General features: G+C 43.4%; 1 protein-coding gene and 1 long non-coding RNA gene across 3 annotated transcripts in view; both read left to right on the forward strand.

The window, feature by feature from the left end:
- ADARB2 (adenosine deaminase RNA specific B2 (inactive)) overlaps nucleotides 1-21,402 on the forward strand; it is a 427,219-nt gene that overhangs the window by 37,717 nt on the left and 368,100 nt on the right. The window lies entirely within an intron of this gene.
- Nucleotides 14,439-21,402, forward strand: part of LOC122464769 — a 139,291-nt gene continuing 132,327 nt past the window's right edge. The window contains exon 1 of the long non-coding RNA XR_006289118.1: nucleotides 14,439-14,474. This is a non-coding gene — a long non-coding RNA (uncharacterized LOC122464769). The remainder of the gene's footprint in view (nucleotides 14,475-21,402) is intronic.

Genomic DNA, 21,402 nt, shown 5'->3' on the forward strand with positions numbered 1-21,402 from the left:
CACCGAGGGCCTGGTGGTTTTATCGGGGCCTTTCCCCTTCTTCTTGCCCTGGCCTTTCCCGCCGGCCGGGGGGGGCTTCCCTAGAGCCTGGGGAGGCGGTGGGCATGGCAGCAGCGGAGGTCACCCTGGTGCCCTCCATTGCCGATGCCCCAGTGGGGGCAGTGGCAGGTGGTTAACAAGAGTTGGTCAGGTAAAAGGGACAGGCTGTGGGATGGGCAGTTCGGGGGCGGGAGGGGGGCACATGAACCACCGTACGCTTGTCCAGAGAGTCCTGTTTCGTTGGCTGGTGCTTCTGGCCCACACGGTGGAATCAGGGCAAGCAGCTAAGTCCAGAGGCAGATGTTAAACAGCCAGCAATGATGGTGGAGGAGGCAGTTGTGAAGATGACAGTGTGGGGGTTGGGAGGACACAGATGGATCGGGGGGCAGCTCTGTGCCACACCCCCTGTGTCCCTACAAACACAGTCACGACACAGTCAAGGTCTCCCCCCACACGAGAGCACAGTTCGAAAGTTACTCAGTCTTGGGCCCCCTCCACGGCGATTTGTAAGTTCCCTGGGCGGTGTTCCTCTGGTAGATGGCTGTTTCTCTGTCTGTTCTGGGTTTTCTTTTTTGCATTCCAGAAATGCCGGAGCAAGTGATAAGATTCCTTTCAACCGGAGACGGGTCCGCAGACAAACAGCAAGCGGCTGGGTCTGGGGGCTGGGTCCTTCCACAACCCCCCTCCGGGGGAGCAGGCCGGCAGGCCCCCTCTCTCTGGGGGGGGGGGTTAGCTGGAGCGGCAGCAGCGTCCGAGTCACACAGGGACTGTACAGAAAAGCCAGGCCTGGGACCCATATTTCCTGACACCCAGCCTTGTGTCTTAACCATAAAAAACATCTTTCTTATCACATCCATTTATGATAATTACCATTTGATAATACTATGTACATTACAAAAGCCAGCAGGTTTATTTAAAATATATATTGTTTTCTCAATAGAAAATAATAGTGCAATAAAATACATGCATCTAGTTGTCCAATTGTTAAAATGGACTTTCTTTACTAAATAGATTACTGTGGCTCCTGGGGGACTGTTATAATTTATTGTGCCAATATTTGACTCTTTCCTCTTGCTGGTAAGCTGGTACCTTCCCACCGCCAGGCAAGACAAACTGGATATGTAATATCAAATCCTTTTCAGTACTCTAGAGTGGCTATGGGTCTATTTCAAGGACATAGGATTCTTCTTGGCTGATGACAAAAAGAGACAACTGTTACTGAGCCAGGGAAGAATCTTCTCTGCTAGTGGAAAGTCTTGACCTCTAAGAACGCACAGAATATGTTCCAAGGTGTTCCCCAGATTCATTTGGTCCCTATATGAAGAGGATAATTGTATGACATGCCTAAATCTGTGCATAAATAGTTCTTAATACACCAAAGGGAAGAATTTGTCCTCAGTTCCTGTTTATTCTTTCATATTCACACAAATCCTGTATTACATACTGAGCTAAGGACACCCCTTCTAAGTAATTTAATGCATTATTAGCAAGGGGAAGGGCTGAGCTTGCTTTTTCCCTTCAGTGCTAAATTTAGCTATCCAGGCCATGAGATTCAGAATATACCCAAGTGGCAGGGGAGTGAACTGAACCACTCAACTCAGACTCAGCCAGGTGAAATAGACACATAGAGTCATAGGCAGAAAGGCAAGAATTGTTCCAGTACAGGTATTTCTGAAACTAAACCAGAAATGGCAGTCTGCATTGGGGAAAGTGTGTGCAAATTGGTGGGATTATTAGCATATGAAATGGAGATGGTGTCTGGTGGTGGTCTAAATGGGGAAGGGATATAATCTCTGCAGCAGGCAATGGTGCATTAGAAATGAATACACGGTGTTAGTGCTCAAGATTTGGAGTACACAACTCTGCATTGAGACAAATGGAGGCTTGATCAAGACCTCTGTGGAAATTTGGCCCTATTTCCTTCTCTTCCAACCCTGCCATTGCAGTGGAACAACATACCCACAGTCTAGCAGAGATTGGGGCATAGCTGGAGGGCTGGCTGGCTGAGATCCAGACAACATGGGGTTAATGTTTGTGGGTCTGAGGAAGCCACTGAAAGAAATGGTTGAGATTATTTCAGCACCTCCTTGATTAAAAGGACATGCCCATTACTAGTAGTTAGGGGTCACAAGCTGGGAGTCTTGATTAATCCCTCAGCTGTTTATGGATATCTAGGTAGTAATGACTGCCAAGAGTACATTTTACCGCCATTGCTTCCGGCAAGAAGGTTGAGGTGCTTTTTATTTCTGATGCAGACTTCACCACGGGTATTCATTCCTTTTCAACCTGAGGCTAATTTACTAATGGGTTCTGCTAGGAGCTACACCATCAAACTATTCAGAAATTGTATATAGAGCAGACTGTGACTGCCTCTTATTAAGAAGTGTTTCCAATGGTGAACATGTTACTCCCGAACTCTGATTTACACAGTCTCTTTGATTTCCAAGTGATGTTTAAGTTGTTAGTTTTGTCCCCCACTGATGGGGGTACTGCCACTCCACCACCTGGCTTTGCCCTTAAAGGTTCAGAAGGGTGCAGTAGATACATATAGAGATCCCAGAGTCCTGAGAATTGTGATTGGGGAAGGAATTTGGAAACTGTACTTTAAAGGGACTGAAACCTTGCAAAGCAGGCATGGCAAGGTTCCCCTCACCCAACCAATTAGGAAAGAGTTGGAAAAAGGCTGCCTTTTCCCTCAACATAGACAGACACTGACAGTAGAAGGCTAGCCTGCAGAGCCTTCCAGATTGGAAGACTAATTGGGAAGGGTGTTCAGCTGAAGGGAGCTGGTAAAAGCCTTACAGCTGACTAACCTGAGGCAAGAGGCTGGAGAGACAAACCCCAGGCCCAGAGAAAGGACTGAGAACTCCTGCTCAAAGGAGAGAGATATTGACTGTCTGAAGGCAAGGGGCACAGAAAACTGCTAGCAGTACAATCCCACTGCTGCAGGGCAGATCTGAGACTCCATTTGGAGAAACGGCTCTGTAGCTGGCCACAGGAAAAGCTGGGAGGAACCACCAATCTCAAGGTAGGCAAAACAAAGCCTGAAGATCTTGTGAAGGTGCCAGTGTGTAAGGTAAAGGTAGGAGCAGCACAAGGAAAATAGCAGAGGGATTGAAGGATCAGTTCTTAGCCACCTATGCAGGATCCCTGGTCTGGAATCCAGAGGAGAGGGTGGGCCTGGGGTCCCTTGCCTCTCCCCCAGAGCAAAAGGGAAGCATGGCTGTCAATAATAAAAGAAGCCAAGAACAGGAAGTGCCAGATAGAGACTGGCTTGAAGGCCATTAGATGTTGAGTTTCCTATTTTCTGGATTTTTTCTGTTAATCCCTGGAAAGGTAATGGACTGAGAGGACCTGGCCATGTACAATGGCAGAGCATTGTGACACCAGAACAACTACAAGGGGTGCTAGACTACAAAAATTGCCGCAACACTGCACCGGGGCAGAGAGAGGTGCTGTGGAGAAGGGGGCATGATGGGCCGCACCCTCTCCCTCACAAGCCCTAAATGATTTGGATCCCGGTAATGTGGAGAATGACTCTCTCTCCTTTTGATACTGGGATCAGCTGTGGTGTACAAATTAGCCATCCCCCGGTTAAAATGAAAGGGGACTCATGGCAGTGTATTCTCAGTGGGGGTCCTCAGCTTTGGAACGTATCCCCTTTCAGCCATTGGTCTGTCAGATATGGATGCTGATAACCTTCCAACCGTTCTGGAAAAGGTGCCTGTTTCCCCAGGGCTTTTTCTGGCATAGAGGTTTGATTGGCTGCGAATCTCCACTTGGGACATAAGGCTATAGTGATTGAAAATAGAGGGTTAGGGTGCAATTGTTTGAATTTCTGAAGCCCAAATCCTCAAAGGTATTTAGGTGCTTAACTCCCATTGATTTCAATGTGTGCCCTGAATTCCCATCGAACCCTCATTGCTTTCCCAGGTGAGTGCCCTGCATCTCACTGCATCAGACTTTTAAAATGATAGCACCACCCCAGTCCATGACTTTGGGGTGGAATATGGCGAACCGAATCCCTTATGCACCCCTTACACACTCTTGTTTGCTGGCTACATGCAAATTAAAACAACACAAAGGAGGCCACATATATACTTACTGACTCATTTTTGCAAATAATAGTAAGCATTGCATAATATAAAAGTATTAAAGAGATTTGTTGCCATATCGGCTGTTTGAGACAATAAACCTCTCTAGTGAAATTACCTACTGGACACAAGACTGGACACAAGCTAGCTGCAGGAGGCATAATCCAAGCTTTTTTGCAATGCATAACGATATGGAGAAAAAGAGAATACAAACAGATCACTATTACTTAGGTAAACATAAGTCTGTTCAGGTATATGATGTTGGGATGTGTGAGGGGTTTTCTGTGTTTTTTATAGTCACCTGAAAATATTGGAATTTGAGGAGAAAAATCTTAGCAAAATAATTGCATATTCCAGGACAGATCTTCCCCACTCTTCTGACCCAAACTGGGTGAGGAACTGAACTGGGATCCAAGACAGTTGGATTCTATTATTGGCTGGCTCTACTGCATTCCTGAATAAGCTTGGTCAAGTCGCTTTGCCTGTCTGGCTCCCTATATGTAAAATGGGAATAAATCTATTAATTCTTGTGAACTGCTTGTTAGAGAGCTTATTCCTTCACTCTCCCACTTCCCTGGTCCTTCTCGCATGAACAGAGAGCAACAATACCCGAAGTCCGAAGGTGCAAACAATTCGATGTTTCTTGGGGTGAACTTCCAGCAAGCTTAAATACAAGTTCCTTTTTCCTTATTTTCGAATCCCAACTTACTTCCTGTTTGCCCCTAATTTATATAGTAATATTCTTAGCTATACCTTAACCAATCATTCTACTGAAATTTAACTAACCAATCCTAACATAGAATATCAGGGTTGGAAGGGACCCCAGAAGGTCATCTAGTCCAACCCCCTGCTCAAAGCAGGACCAAGTCCCAGTTAAATCATCCCAGCCAGGGCTTTGTCAAGCCTGACCTTAAAAACCTCTAAGGAAGGAGATTCTACCACCTCCCTAGGTAACGCATTCCAGTGTTTCACCACCCTCTTAGTGAAAAAGTTTTTCCTAATATCCAATCTAAACCTCCCCCATTGCAACTTGAGACCATTACTCCTCGTTCTGTCATCTGCTACCATTGAGAACAGTCTAGAGCCATCCTCTTTGGAACCCCCTTTCAGGTAGTTGAAAGCAGCTATCAAATCCCCCCTCATTCTTCTCTTCTGCAGACTAAACAATCCCAGCTCCCTCAGCCTCTCCTCATAAGTCATGTGCTCTAGACCCCTAATCATTTTTGTTGCCCTTCGCTGGACTCTTTCCAATTTATCCACATCCTTCTTGTAGTGTGGGGCCCAAAACTGGACACAGTACTCCAGATGAGGCCTCACCAGTGTCGAATAGAGGGGAACGATCACGTCCCTCGATCTGCTCGCTATGCCCCTACTTATACATCCCAAAATGCCATTGGCCTTCTTGGCAACAAGGGCACACTGCTGACTCATATCCAGCTTCTCGTCTACTGTCACCCCTAGGTCCTTTTCCGCAGAACTGCTGCCTAGCCATTCGGTCCCTAGTCTGTAGCGGTGCATTGGATTCTTCCATCCTAAGTGCAGGACCCTGCACTTATCCTTATTGAACCTCATCAGATTTCTTTTGGCCCAATCCTCCAATTTGTCTAGGTCCTTCTGTATCCTATCCCTCCCCTCCAGCGTATCTACCACTCCTCCCAGTTTAGTATCATCCGCAAATTTGCTGAGAGTGCAATCCACACCATCCTCCAGATCATTTATGAAGATATTGAACAAAACCGGCCCCAGGACCGACCCCTGGGGCACTCCACTTGACACCGGCTGCCAACTAGACATGGAGCCATTGATCACTACCCGTTGAGCCCGACAATCTAGCCAGCTTTCTACCCACCTTATAGTGCATTCATCCAGCCCATACTTCCTTAACTTGCTGACAAGAATACTGTGGGAGACCGTGTCAAAAGCTTTGCTAAAGTCAAGAAACAATACATCCACTGCTTTCCCTTCATCCACAGAACCAGTAATCTCATCATAAAAGGCGATTAGATTAGTCAGGCATGACCTTCCCTTGGTGAATCCATGCTGACTGTTCCTGATCACTTTCCTCTCATGTAAGTGCTTCAGGATTGATTCTTTGAGGACCTGCTCCATGATTTTTCCAGGGACTGAGGTGAGGCTGACCGGCCTGTAGTTCCCAGGATCCTCCTTCTTCCCTTTTTTAAAGATTGGCACTACATTAGCCTTTTTCCAGTCATCCGGGACTTCCCCCGTTCGCCACGAGTTTTCAAAGATAATGGCCAAGGGCTCTGCAATCACAGCCGCCAATTCCTTCAGCACTCTCGGATGCAACTCGTCCGGCCCCATGGACTTGTGCACGTCCAGCTTTTCTAAATAGTCCCTAACCACCTCTATCTCCACAGAGGGCTGGCCATCTCTTCCCCATTTTGTGATGCCCAGCGCAGCAGTCTGGGAGCTGACCTTGTTAGTGAAAACAGAGGCAAAAAAAGCATTGAGTACATTAGCTTTTTCCACATCCTCTGTCACTAGGTTGCCTCCCTCATTCAGTAAGGGGCCCACACTTTCCTTGGCTTTCTTCTTGTTGCCAACATACCTGAAGAAACCCTTCTTGTTACTCTTGACATCTCTTGCTAGCTGCAGCTCCAGGTGCGATTTGGCCCTCCTGATATCTTTCCTACATGCCCGAGCAATATTTTTATACTCTTCCCTGGTCATATGTCCAACCTTCCACTTCTTGTAAGCTTCTTTTTTATGTTTAAGATCCGCTAGGATTTCACCATTAAGCCAAGCTGGTCGCCTGCCATATTTACTATTCTTATTTACTAACATATTGTAACATGATTAGCTAACCAATTATATCCCACCACCTTAATTAGATTACACCCAGCAAAATTAATTATACAGCAGACAGAAGCAATCACAGAACCAGACAGAGATTATACAGACAAACAATAGCAAAGTGGGAACTATAATGACAAAACAATACAGAAGTGAGGATTTCACATCCCAGCTATTGATAAGTGAGTTCTTGCCAGACAGGATGCTATCAAACTAAGTTTCCTTTTACATTTTCTAGGCACTTCCCTTTCTCTGGAGGTGATAGGAATTATCAGGACAGGATTGTATTCCTAACAGCCCAATAGCACCTTCTTTCAATGTGACTAGTTTGGAATGTGAGGATGTGACTGTTCGCTTCCTGGCTTATGGCTGCCTCTACTGCTTAGCCAAAGCACAGGGCCTCAAACTGTCAAAGTAAGAGAAGGCCCTTACACCAGCAGACAGTGATTTTGATTCTTTCTTTCTTTTATACCTCTAGAACTAGCCAAGTGATAAGAATACCCCTAAATTCTTAAAGTACAGGCCTTTACAGACAGGCCTGAATATCTATATCCTAACACTGTTCAGATGCAGTGATGATGCAGGCTACTGAAAAGCCAGTCAACAACAACAACAAAGCAAGCTAAAGTGCAGGTGTGTTGTGAGTTGTCTCTGTAGGGGAAAAGCAGCAGTGAGATCCAAGTATGTTTCCAATAGTGGGACACATCCTGATTCTCCAGGGGACTCATGTTATTAACCCCATAGAGCTCCACAATCAGCACAAAGGTGCTTACAACACATGGCATTGTGGTATACAGTGAGTAGTAAACCATACACTATCATTCTAGACTGTTGCTGCTGAAATGAGGAGAGGTTAAGGCCCAAAAATGGGAGGAAGGGGGGGACCATGTGCTGCAGTCTCAGCAGCATTGCTGAACCAATCACTGCACAATGTGCATTTGGAGCACGAACATTGGCTTGCAAACAATAAAGAATAGTTAAGTGTATTTTAAACGAGCATTTTTTGCTTGTAGTTCATGAAAGCTTATGCTCAAATACATTTGTTAGTCTCTAAGGTGCCACAAGTCCTCCTTTTCTTTTTTCAGTCCTTTTGGAAACTTGACACTGACATCTGTTTCCTTATCAAAGAATGTGCATGCACATGCACACACCCACACACAGATGCTGGTTTAGTAGGGAAGGTTTGTGCTTTATGGGCCTGCTTTTCAAAGGTCTTTATCATCATTTATCATTGATAGCTGCTTTCAGCTACCTGAAATGGGGTTCCAGAGAGGATGGATCTTGACTGTTCTCAGTGGTACCAGATGACAGAACAAGGAGTAATGGTCTCAAGTTGCAGTGGGGGAGGTTTAGGTTGGATATTAGGAAAAACTTTCACTAGGAGGGTGGTGAAGCACAGGAATGGGTTCCCTAGGGAAGTGGTGGAATCTCCTTCCTTAGAGGTTTTTAAGGTCAGGCTTGACAAAGCCCTGGCTGGGATGATTTAGTTGGCGATTGGTCCTGCTTTGAATAGGGGGTTGGACTAGATGACCTCCTGAGGTCCCTTCCAACCCTGATATTCTACGATCTCCAGTTCCCATTGACTTCAGCTGGATTTGTAGGTGCTCCATAGTTCTGAAAATCTGGCCTTATAAGTTCTAGCCTTCTGGATGTGATGGTATCTTTTAAAGGAAACAAACAGCATTGAATCCTTTATTTTGCAGGGGGAAAATACTCATTTGGGTTTACACTTTCAGAAGGGCACTCAGCATCCTGGGAGACTGGGCCCAAACTATCTCAGCCCAGGAACAAATAAATTCTGCAGAAGTTTTTAAACAGCTGGTTTGCCACAATTATAACACTATAAATCATGAGTGGTAGTTCACCTTGCAGCACTATGAGTTTTCAGATCTCAGTAGAAGGACAAACTGATAAATACTTCTCTGTTCCAACATATAGTCCATGTGGTAAAGGACAATTGTGTGTGTTTGTGTGTGTATATATAGACACATAAGTTAATACATTGAAGTATGCCATTTTTAAGATTCTGTAAAAATTGGGCATTGGTTTCTCAAATAGCTTAGTAAATTACAAATTTAAATATTTTAGGTCAGGGGAGTGAATAAGCCCTGAGGAAAAACTCAGGTGACGACATTTTCTACTGTTCTCAAATTATCAGCATTATGAATCTGCCTGTACCTGATTCCTGTATGAACCAAGGATCATTGGTGCCTGTTATCTTGCAACAAATATTCACATCTAGACTAGGGATCCCAATATGAGAAGCAAATTGGTTGCACTTAATTTGGCATAAAAGTTTGAGTTACTGATATCAGAACTTTTTGATGTTAATCTAGTTATCAGTCAATGTTGCTCCAATTGATATATGCTCGCAGTCAGAAATCATAGTGTTAGCTGAAAAATCTCAATGAAAATTTTACTTTGCTCATTTAAGACCCAGTTCTCCTCCCCATTACTAAATTGGGAATTTTTCAACTGATCTGTATAGGAGCAGGATTATACACATAGAGCCTGATCCTGCAAAGAGGTATGCACATGCTTAACTTTACATGAGTAGTCCCCCTGCAAGATCTAGTTCTTTTCTATATATTACTGTAGGTAAACATTTTAGGTGAATAATAATTAGAGCATCTGTAAATAATGATAAAATGTAAATTACAATAACTTTAAGAGGAAATATCTTACTGATAGTGACAGCTCTTGATATATAACTATATAAGCCTTTTTATTTCTAAATGTAGTACACACAGTAAGAACAAATAAAACAAGAAATTATTCATAACACAAGGCCAAATTCTGACCCTCTTTGGTTATACCCTCAAAATGGATGCAACATAATATTGTAAAAGAAACAGGAGTAATGTGAGTGGGACAAGTTGTGTAGGGACACAGCTCGATCAGGGAGCTTGAGCTGACGCTTTGTCTACACACGCAACTTGCACCATTTTAACTAAAATCAGTTTGTAAATGGAGTTTGTTAAACTGTTGCAAATTCTCGTGTGAACACACTTACATCAGTTTCTCAACTGGCATATACAGATTTAGTTTAATTCTCTACATTGATATTAAGCCAATTGAAAAACTGATTTAAGTGTGTCTGCAACAGTTTAACTGAATCAATTGAAATGCTGATTGCTGCAAATCTGTTGCCAGTATTGAGAATAGGCCTTTAAGTGCCTGAACCTCATTCTCTAACTTCAAAGCCTCACCTTAAATGCCTCTACAAGTTGAAGCAATGGAGCACCAGAGAGCACAGTGATTCCATGGGTTTCAGGGAGAACCAGAATAAAGAGGACTGGTTCTTCCTGAGTTTCTTTTCCTAGCTGTGGTTTTTCTAGTGTATGCACAAGACTAATTCACAGGTCAAAATTCCCTACTAGCCTAGTCAGTGAAATTCCACTGACTTCCTTGGAGCTGCCTCTTCTTGTGTCACCAGGACATTTGCTAATAATCTTTAAGCTGTAAGTAAAGTGAGGTTTTACAAATCTTCACAAAGGGACTCTGCCTCTCCAATTCTACAGTTAACTTCTATCCTTATGCCAGTGGTTCAGAGAGGCCCATTGGTGCCAACTGGTAAAGGGTTCACTGTTCTTTACAAACGTCTCAGACCTGACAAACTCATTACACCAAATATACCACTTTCATGGTATTTATCTATGAATGGCAGCATGTGAGGTCACTACTGAAAGCTTGTAACTTACCAATGCTCATAATCATTGTGAGATGTGATTTAAGGACTAATTTTTTTTGAAAATGGTCTTAGAATAAAAGTGAATTACCAGGCAATCATATGCCTCGTTGATGGGCCCATTCAAGCAGAAGAGAGTTGTGACCCCTCACTGGCTAGCTGATCATGTCAATGAAAAGTCAATAGAAAACAATCAAAGACAAACTATAAACATTGAAACCACTTGAAAGTGAAGAGGAACGATATGACAGCGAGAGGATCGTACTGTCTATGAATAAAGACCAAAAAACGGATTCAGTATATCTCAGGGTGGAGAAAGACACTCTGTATCCATTCCCTGAGGGGGCGCTTCCTGAAAGACTGGCTCCTTGGGGTTAGCAAGTGCTGCAAAAGACTAAACTTTGGGGTGAGAATCTATGAGTAGGTAGGAAAGATTAATAAGCGTAGACCCTATTAGGTAACCATTTGTTTTCATCACTCTCATGTGTTTCTGTTTGAATCTCTATTCGTTCTTAAATAAATTTCCTTTTGTTTTCCTATAATAGAACTCAAGTGGTGCATGTGACACAGGAGCAGTGGCCTAAGGTAAAGCTGGTAAACTGGGTTCACTGTTCCTTTTGGAATGGAGGATCTGGGATTTCTATGGGTATCCAGTGCTTGGGGCTGGATGTCACAGGGGGATACTTCAGATGGATTTGGGGACTGGGGTGCATCTATTGTCAACCTGCAGGGCTTGTGTAGCCCAGAGGAGAGTGCTTGAGTGGCTGACAGGCAGCTTGTGTTAGGGAGTTAACACCCAGTTGGCACAGGCACGACTCCCTTGTGCTGAAGGCGTGTGACAAAAAGGTGACTCACAGCCCTGGGTGCCCTGAGAAGCGTCACTGCCACGTATTAGGTTTGCATGAATTCATCCTGTCATGGTGGCAAAATCCTTTTTATTTGTAAGTTTCCCATGGATATGGGGTAAACATAAAGAAAACTGTTTTCTTAACTTCCTTTGTTTACTGCCCCAACATTCCATGTGGGGAAAATATACCTATTACCCATGTAGATACAAGATCTGAATTGCTACCACATTCAGCTGGGAAGGCCTTAGAAATCAGTGGCTTATGGTGCAGTTGCTGTTTTAACACAACGGATTGCAGTGTCAGGGGACCTCTTCCCATGTATCCAATTATCCCAATAATCTAACTACACTGCAAGTTTCCATTACTAATTACGGGAATCTCATATTTTGAAACTTTCTTTGAAAATCTGGTTGACTAAGGGTTTGTAATAAAGCACTTTATTTTCAGACAATATAGATCAGACTCTGGTTATTAAATATGAACAGCAAATAGCACCTGGCAACATACTTGCATCATTAGACACCATTATATGCCTCATTCCAGGACATTTATGCACATGCATAGTCCTGTTGAAGTCAATAGGACTACTCATATGTTTAAAGTTACACACATTGCCAACCAGCTGTCCTGGATCAGGACATAGTGACCACCATTGTCCACAGTGTGGTGATAGCTAATGGATGTATGGGCTTGGCCAGTATTAGCTCTACATGAGCAGAGTGTAGGTCCCTGAGTTCCTCTCACTCAGATTATATTGGAACACACAGACACCCTGCATTTCCTGTTTAACCATATGGAGAGGGCAGGGTAATTGTGACCCCAGGCTGAGAGCCTTGGGGATTGAATGGAGGGTACGGCAGGGATATAGGGTGAATATAAACATCTAAAATTGCAAATCAGCAGGGGAATGATTGGACAAAGCTGCCCTGGCATTTTAAATGTACCCTTACATAGAACACCTGACTGCCTTTATGCTATGGGCACTCTTGTGCCATCCTCTGTAAAAGTTATGTCAAAGCTTCTCCATGACCTCATCCTCCGCTGCTTTTCTTAATTTGCTCATGTGTTCCTGTGATCTTTAAGTGGCCTTGTGGCTTTATCCAACAGGAGAGTGAGTGGACCTGAGCAGAGGGGCTGTTTCCATGTTATAAACACAATTACACTCTTGCCATGTCAACCTGCACTGACCAGCAGACTCATAGTAAGGGCATCCTGAAGGTGAGAGATCTGCTCTTGCACACTTGCCATAACTGTGCCAGCATTTTTTTCCAGTCACACAGTGATCCACCAAATTTCTCACTACCAGCTTTCATAATAGTTTGAGTGTAACACTGAACCAACTCAGGCACCTTGACCATCAGCTCCAGACTTCCCTTATAACCCAAACAATATTAAACTTGCTCCCAGTTTCATACAAATTAGCTGCTCATCAACTCTGTTATTAACCAAATGTGGAGCAGCTGCAGTGAAGAAACCATGATTACTATAAAACTCCTTCAACTCGAACGTTCTTACGCTCCTTCCTGTCATTTTACTCAATTGATTAACTCCATCCCGTTTATACTATTCATTTACTTTAACTGTCGTCAAAGGCCTCATACAGTTCTTCATGCCTGCATCTTTTGGACCTGGTTGTAACTAGCACTTCTTCAAATCAAATATTGAACTAACAACTCCACTTGGCCTTAATAATTTAGAATATCATCACTAGGTAACAAGTGTCCATTAAAAAGAAATATTTTAAAAGATGTACAAACCACAGAGTCTAATAGCAATGAAACACGGGATTATTTCACTGACTCCTTCTAGTCCGATTCAGTAAAAACTGAGCCTGGCTTCAGAGCAAACCAAGAAAGCAGTGATTTTTGAAGCGTAAGCAGCATTGAATGGGTTTCTGAGGGGGTGGAAACCAGGCAGAGTTTATAATGAACCTCACTCAAGCCAAATGATGCAGTTTTCACTCGAGGGACCAAAGCTCTCAGTTCACCTTGATTTAACATGGATGTTTGACATCTGATAATTCATTTGCTTCTGTGTTTTGTCCCCATCCCCTATCCTCCATTGGATTGTGCCTGTAGACTAGAAGCCCTTCAGAGCAGAGATTGCCTCTTAACTGTCTTTTTAAGGCTCACATTAAAATGGGATTATGCACTGCCATAATATACATGTTGACTACCATTGATTACTTATTATTGATAACTAAATAATAAAAGTGTGGAAAGGCCACAGAAGGTCCTTCAAGGTAGAGGACGGGCTGTGGTTCAGCTATGTAAGAGCAGGAAGTGGCAGGAAAGGTGTGCAACAGCTGCATGCAGCAGAGCTAGGCTTCAGGCCAGCTGTGCGTAGGCCAGTGTAGAAGAGGAGGTTTGAGGGGCAAGCTATAAGACCTGTGGACTTGTAGTTAGGGAGATCCAGTGGCCATGAACAGACATGTCCGGGTGCATAAGGAATGTCGGTCATAGAAGGACTGCGGAATTGTCCTATGCACTGTCCACAGATTGGAAAGACTGGATTTCATACACAAAGCCCATTAACTTAGTCTTTGATTGGGGGTGGAGGGAATTTTTTAAAATTAGTCAGTCAATGAGTAGCTTGTCCTCAAAAGGATCACATGGTCACTCTGCTTGTAAGTTTAAACTTGTCTCTGACTGGCTGAAGCAAATAGTGTCTATTCTCTAAGCCATTCAGAAATGGCCACTGGTAACTAATGATGCTATTGCACCTCTCCACCTACTGTGCCAACATCCATTACAAAGAATGTTGAAATCTACATCATTAAGTAGAATAGCAATTAAATCATTATAATCACTTTATTAAAGGCTCAGTCTCTTCTGCTTTGAAACAAATGTCTTGGCTTCACCTCTACATTTTTATTATAGCAGGAGACCATTTCCTTGTTACAACATTCTGTTACATTGGCATTATCTCATCATGTCGAGCTTTCATAAATCATGCAAAGGACTTTATGGAAAAGAATCTTTCCTTTGGAAGGTAATTAATATCCAGATTACTTAGAAGGTGGGGAAGATGCAAGGAGTCTTCTTCTCCTGGGGTGTCATTCCGCTCTAAAGGAGTGGAAAAGAGATGGAGCCACATACCAGTCCCTTGGGGTGCATCTCCATAGCCTGTGGCCACCTGCAGCAGCAAGCCTCCTGGCCTGGGTAGGCAGACTTGGGTTTGTGGGGCTCGTGCTACCGCATTAAAAAGAGCTGTGTAGACAACACTTTGAAGTTATGGCTTGGTCTGGAGCTCAGGGTCTGAAGCCTACCCTGCTCCCAAGGCTTCAGAGCCCGAGCTCCAGCCTGAGCCTCAATGTCTACCAGCTAGTTTTAGAGCCATAGTGCAAGCTCTGCAAGCCCAAGTCTGCCAACCTGGGCTGGGAGGCTCTCTGCTGCAGGCTGTGTAGACATACCCTTATTGAACACAGGGCAGCCATGCTGGCTACACAGATGAATGTATGTGGTACCTTCCTAATGGATAGTGCCTCAGCTGCACTCCTCAAGAGCTGTGGATGGCCAGAAGTCCCTTTGGACTCTGCATCACCTCTGACAGGCTCCTGGGTAAGCTCTTTTTGGCAGGGACTGTCTTTTTGTTCTGTGTAGCACAATGGGGTCCTTGTCCATGACTGGAGCTTCTACATGCAACTGCAATACTACTACTACTAATAATAATTAATATAATAAATGAAGTTGACCCTCTAAATAACCCTGCAGTCAGTTCCGATACTGTTGTGCTATTTGTTTTAATTTTCCTGTGTAGATAAAACCACAGGTGTTATTTTGTCCTCATGAAAGGTGACTTGTCTATAAAACAAATAAGGTGGGATCCAGCTGTCCAAATTACAGAGGTGTCCTCTAAATGCAGTTGGAACTGTGAGTGGTGGTGTTTCCAGAAGAAAATCTCTTCCTTTGTAGTTCTTGAAATGGCAGTAGAAGTTCACTAGTACAGTAAATTCTGCCCTAGCCAAAAAAAGTAGGTTTTTGCTCAAGTTAGAGACCATTTCTTTCTTTCAGTTGTTTGTTCTCCAACACCATCAACTATTCCTCCTGTAAGCTCTGCTCTTGCATGTGTGCTCATCAGCTTCACCTGCCCTTTAAGTACCTATAAAGCAGTAGTCATTGAGACCACATGCCTGCCCTGTAGTGGATCTTAATGTTTGTTATAAGCCCCAAGGCTCGCTCTTCCTTTCCTGCCACAATAGCAATGGTTCTTGAAGTCATCGTTCACTGGAAGAAGAATGCCATGCCCAAGGGCAAGTGTGTATTTTCAGCATGGGAGCGAAATGGGTAACACAATGTGGGGACTTTTGTGGGGAATGAACTCTCAATTAAGTAATTTATTTACTCTTGCTGTAGGGCCTGTCATGCTCCCCTTGATTTCAATGGTAACTTTGCCATTGACGTCAGTGAGTAAGCCGCACAGTCAGTATCCGGTCAATGTTGTTGGCAGCTATCAGGCCATGCTAATGGAGAGTGGTGGAGGTACTATATTTGGGGGTTTTTTAAACAAAACATATTTCTCTTTCGTATTCAACAACTGAATGAACTCTTCCACCTGTTCCAAATTGAACTAATCTAAAACAGCTGAAATGGTGACTGTATATCCATTGCACAGGATAATATCCCCTGTTGGATGTTGCAAATCTTCATTTTAATCTGTCTTTGAAATACAATAGAATTATTAGTCAGTACCATCAATGGATTCCCTGTTGCCCCAGATGCCCTGCTCTGACCGCTCTATTTTGTCAGGTTTCAGAGTAACAGCCGATGAAGTGAGCTGTAGCTCACGAAAGCTTATGCTCAAATAAATTGGTTAGTCTCTAAGGTGCCACAAGTACTCCTTTTCTATTTTGTCACTGTGCCCTTTTGCAGTATGGACATTGACCTTCAATGACCTCCCCATGAGAAGTAAAAGTTCCACCATGCTGATCCCATGAGCTGCCTTCAGCTCTCACTTACACCACTTATATGCTGACTTCATTGGAGCCAGTCCTGATTGATGCTGGAGTATGAGAGATCTCATCCCCTTTGGGTAGCATTAACTCATTCTACAACTGAGATGCAGCCAATTTTTTTTAAATATTTTTCTGAACCAAGCCCAAATGTTGACCCTTACCATGAGCACCTACTGTTTGTGCTTGTCTGTCATGCTGGTTGCTTACTGCATAGGATGCTGCACTTCCCCTGGGCCAACCCCTTGGGTTAAGCAGAAACACTTGGCTGCAAGGTACTGTCACTCTGGGTCTCATAGGTACAGAGGCAATGGGGGGGGACATAGAGAGAGGTCTCCTCCACCCCTAGATTTGCTGCTTGGCTTGTAATGAGCATGCTCACATTGACTGGGCAATATGTCCTGCAGCACCTACTCTCCACAGTGCTCCCTGGTTGCATTTCTGCAGGGCCTTCTAGTGGCACTGTGGGAACACCAGCCACTCTAGGCTCTGCAGAGCCAGGTTCTAGTCCCCAGGATCTTATGCAATGTAAATGTGAGCAGGATTGGTCTTTTTAATAATCAGTTAAGTAATTTTATTACATGTTATTGTCCATATGGTACCAGTAGAAAGCAATGTAAAAGGTTTTTTTCCAGTTCTACCAATAATAAGGAAAGGATTAGCATAGAAATGTAGGACTCAATGGTACTTGTAATGCACTGGGTTTAAGAAAATTGCAGATGGTAAGGAGTTGCACAGTGAGGTTGTGGAAAGGGGAAACAATGCCTCGCAGACACTTAGGTCCGTGGCCCCAAAAGGTACAGCCCAAACGGTGGTATACTATGTAGTTCCCTCCATCACCAGCCAGCTCCATTGGTGGATGCAAGGGACAGGGCTGGAGAGATTGTGGGGCTAGAGTCCCACTTCTTGCTCACCTCTCCCTGCCCTTGAAACAGTCCTTTGTGCAGCTCAGAGGGCTGCAATTATGTCCTGCAGATGGGGAGCAAATTAGAGGGGGTTCCTTCTACCCGTGGCCACCATCTGTCTGCCACAATAATTAGCAAGGTCACATTATAATTAATCTTGAAGAGGTCAAGAGTTCCACTGTTCACCTCGATTTTAACCAACCATGCAATTCAGAGCGCAGATCAAGCAACAATAAGAGGAAATGGGGGAGGGGAGAAAAAAATCAATAATTTAAGTTAGGAGAAATCATAATCAGTTTTGTATAAAGCAGCGACACAAAAATGTAGCCCCACAGGACATCTGAGTATATGACAGAACTCTGAAACTCTAGGCTCCTTATCTAATGGGATACAGATCATGTCTCATGCATTATGTGAATGAGATGTGCAAGTAATTCTCTTCCTCCCTAGGGTATCGACGGGCTGAGTTTTCATTGAAATGATAGAGTAGCATTCCCCAACCTCATTTGTTGTTTAAAGATTGGTTTTGGTCTCTTATTCCCAGGTATGCTAATAAAATGTATGCAAGAGCAAGGCTTTCATACCTGTGGAAGAGCACGAGAGAGAGCAAGAGAAAGGACACCTTTAGTTACTTACTTCCCCAAATCTTTATAGCTGCTCTCCTATCACATTATGCCTGAGCATGTGTTTGTTTCTGTATTGGATGCAATGATACAATATTTTGGTGCTCAGAGTATTGTGTTGTGGATTCTCACTCATTAACATGCATTCCTGCTGGACTATAAAAATAATTTCTTACAAAGTCGCTTACTCTGGCTTCTAACTCTATTGTAATAGACACTGACCTTTTAAACCACTACACCTATGGGGGGGCTAAATTATAGCATTTAGTTCCCTAGATGCTCCTTAGCTGTCATAATGAAGGAAGTTTACAGTGGGAAAGTGAATGAAGCAAGCATGTTTTTAACCATATGGTAATTATCTGCTATCTGTGCAAAAGACATAAAGTGTTGTTTACCGGATATGAAAAGAGCATCTGAGAAGGGATTCCCTGGGGAGGGAATAAGGGAGATTTGGCACAGTGGCTGCTCTTCAGATGGCTTGTAATAGACCCTATAAATTTGGAATAAGCTGTTGTTAATCAGTGAAGATTGGAGACGGTTGGCACATAATGTTTCAGCGTTAAGGGGCAGGTGACCGTCTTGCCAAGCAGGCATTATTTTAAAACTGTAATTGAATTATGCAGTTGAGCTTTTAAAGTAAAAATGAACAAAAATGTGTAAAATGAGGTTCTAACTCTTGGAAGTCAATCGTGCATTTAATGAGTAGGAAGAAAAATCCTTAGTGGTGGATTTTTAGGTGTCATAGCACGACAGTCAGGAGAGCTTCCTAAATTATGGAATCTGTTTTTTACTTTTTTCTTTCTTCCGAATTAGCTTAATTCAGCTTGACGTCTCTCCATTTGCCCATGATACTTACTTATGCAATATGTTTCTGACAACTTTACTTCTTAAAAAGGGAGGGGGAAATGAGTCATGCTTATAACTGTAACTGCAACGGCACAAAATTCAGAATCATTTAACTTCAGTACATTAAATTATTCAGAAAAATTGCCAAGCCTCATTTGAACAAATCTTCTTAACTCAGTTTAGCATTTTAATACCAAGAAAATTGGTTGTGAAATTGCAACAGCGCCGTTTGCTATTGAATGTAGTACTTGCTACTGTGAGTTGTCCCATTTGAAGCAATAGGAATACACACGGTAGTAAGCACTACATTTGGAAATGATCAGGTCCAAAGACACTTTTTCCATCTGTGGGTAACTACAATTTATTTATTGTTGTTAATGATATTTATTGTATAGATGATGATAGCATCCATAATGCATATGTCTGAGCTTGTTAAGATTAAGTTTTTTGAGAGACCTACAGGTGGAGATGTCAGAGAGGCACAAGTTATGTCTACACAGCATTTTGGAGAGAGCCTCCCATCTCAGGTTGACAGACTTGGGTGAGTGGGGCTCGTGCTAGCACTCTAAAATTAGCTGTATAGACAACACTTCGAAGTTGAGGCTTGGACTGGAGTATGGCTCTCAAGCCCACCCCCTCCTTAGGCTTTAGAGCTTGAGTTCCAGCTACAGCTGCAACTGCAAAGCACTGTTTATACAGCTATTTTAGACCACTAGCATGGGCCACATTCAGGACCAGATTAACCTTTTGTGAGCCCGGGCGCCCAGACTGTGGCCCCACCCACCCCTGTTCTGCCCCAAGGCCCCGCTCCCTGCTTCACTTATGCTCTGCCCCAAGGCCCCGTCCCCACTTGCATGGGGACGAGGGGCCAGAGAAGAGTGAGCGGAGGTTGGGACGGAGAGGAGTGATGGTGGGTTGGGTCTCGGGGTAGGGGGGTGGGTAAGAACCCATTGTAAACCCAGCACAGGCCCCATTAGTCTCCTAGGCTGGGAGGCTCGCTCCAAAATACTGTGCAGCATGGGATACTGGAATGGGTCGAAGGAGGCAGGCTAGGAAAGGAGATGTAGCGCTAGTTTAAACCATGTATCTGAGCAGATGAGATAATGGTGTATAGAGAAAAAGAAGAGGGGGGAACCCAGGACAGAGCCCTGTGCAGGGCCACCCGGGGGGGGGGGGGGTTGTCAAGTGATCCAGCCCCTGTCATCCAGTCTCAGCACCTGGCAGTCAGAAGCGTAGGAACTCCCAGAGCATGGATTGCATACCTGACCATCTTAACTAATAGCCATTGGTGGACCTATCCTCCATCTTTTTAAAGATGAGGCAACCAGAACTGCATGCAGTATTCAAGCATACAATGTATTTCTACAGCCGCATTATGATATACTGTCTTATTATCTATCCCTTTCCAAATAGTTCCCAGTGTTCTGTTAGCTTTTTTGACTGCCACTGCACATTGAGCAGAAGTTTTCAGAGAACTATCCACAATGACTCTCAGATAACTGCTAATTTAAACCCCACCATATTGTAAGTATACTTGGGATTGTGTTTGTCAGTGTGCATTGCTTTGCATTTATCAACAATGAATTTCATTTGCCATTTTGGAGCCCAGTCACCCAGTTTTGTGAGAGTCCTTTGTAACTCTTTGTAGTCTACTTTGGACTTAACTACCTTAAGTAATTTTGTATGATCTGAAAACTGTTTAGTTCTTTTTCCAGCTCATTTATGATTATGTTGGACAGCACTGGTTCCACTACAGATCCATGGGGGACCCCACTATTTCCCTCTCTCCATTTTGAAAACTGACCATTTATTCCTACCTTTTGTTTCCTGTCTTTTAACCAATTACTGATCCATGAGAGGACTTTCCCTCTTATCTCATGACTGTTTAGTTTGCTTAAGAGCCTTTGGTGAGAGACCAGAAACCTTTGATAAGAAAGTCCAAGTACACTATATCCACTGGATCATCTTTGTTCAATGTTTGTTGAATTCTTATAGATTGGTGAGGCATGACTTCCCATTACAAAAAACACGTTGACTCTTCCCCAACAAATCATGTCCATTTGTGTGTCTGACAATTCTGTTCTTTACTATAGTTTCAACCAGTTTGCCCGATCCTGTAATGCCAGGATCACCTCTGGAGCCTTTTTTAAAAATTGGCGTCACAGAAGCTGATTTAAACAATAGATTAGATATCACAGTTAGTAGTTCTGCAATTTCATATTTGAGTTCCTTCAGAACTCTTATTAGTGTTTAATTTATCAATTTGTTCCAAAATCTCCTCTATTGACACCTCAGTCTGGGATATTTCCTCAGATTTGTCATCTAAACAGAATGGCTCAGATGTGGGAATCTCCCTCTCATCCTCTGCTATGAAGACTTAATTTAGCTTCTCTGCAATGGCCTTGGTTCCATGAGTGTTTCTTTATCACCTTGATCGTCCAGTGGCCCACTCATTGTTTTGCAGGCTTTCTGCTTCTGATATACTTTAAACATTTTTTTGCTGATAGTTTAAGTCTTTTGCTAGCTGCTCTTCAAAGTCTTTTTAGCCTGCTTAATTATATGTTTGCACTTGACTTGACAGAGTTTATGCTACT

This window comes from Chelonia mydas, chromosome 2, assembly GCF_015237465.2.
Source record: "Chelonia mydas isolate rCheMyd1 chromosome 2, rCheMyd1.pri.v2, whole genome shotgun sequence".
NCBI classification, from domain to species: domain Eukaryota; kingdom Metazoa; phylum Chordata; order Testudines; family Cheloniidae; genus Chelonia; species Chelonia mydas.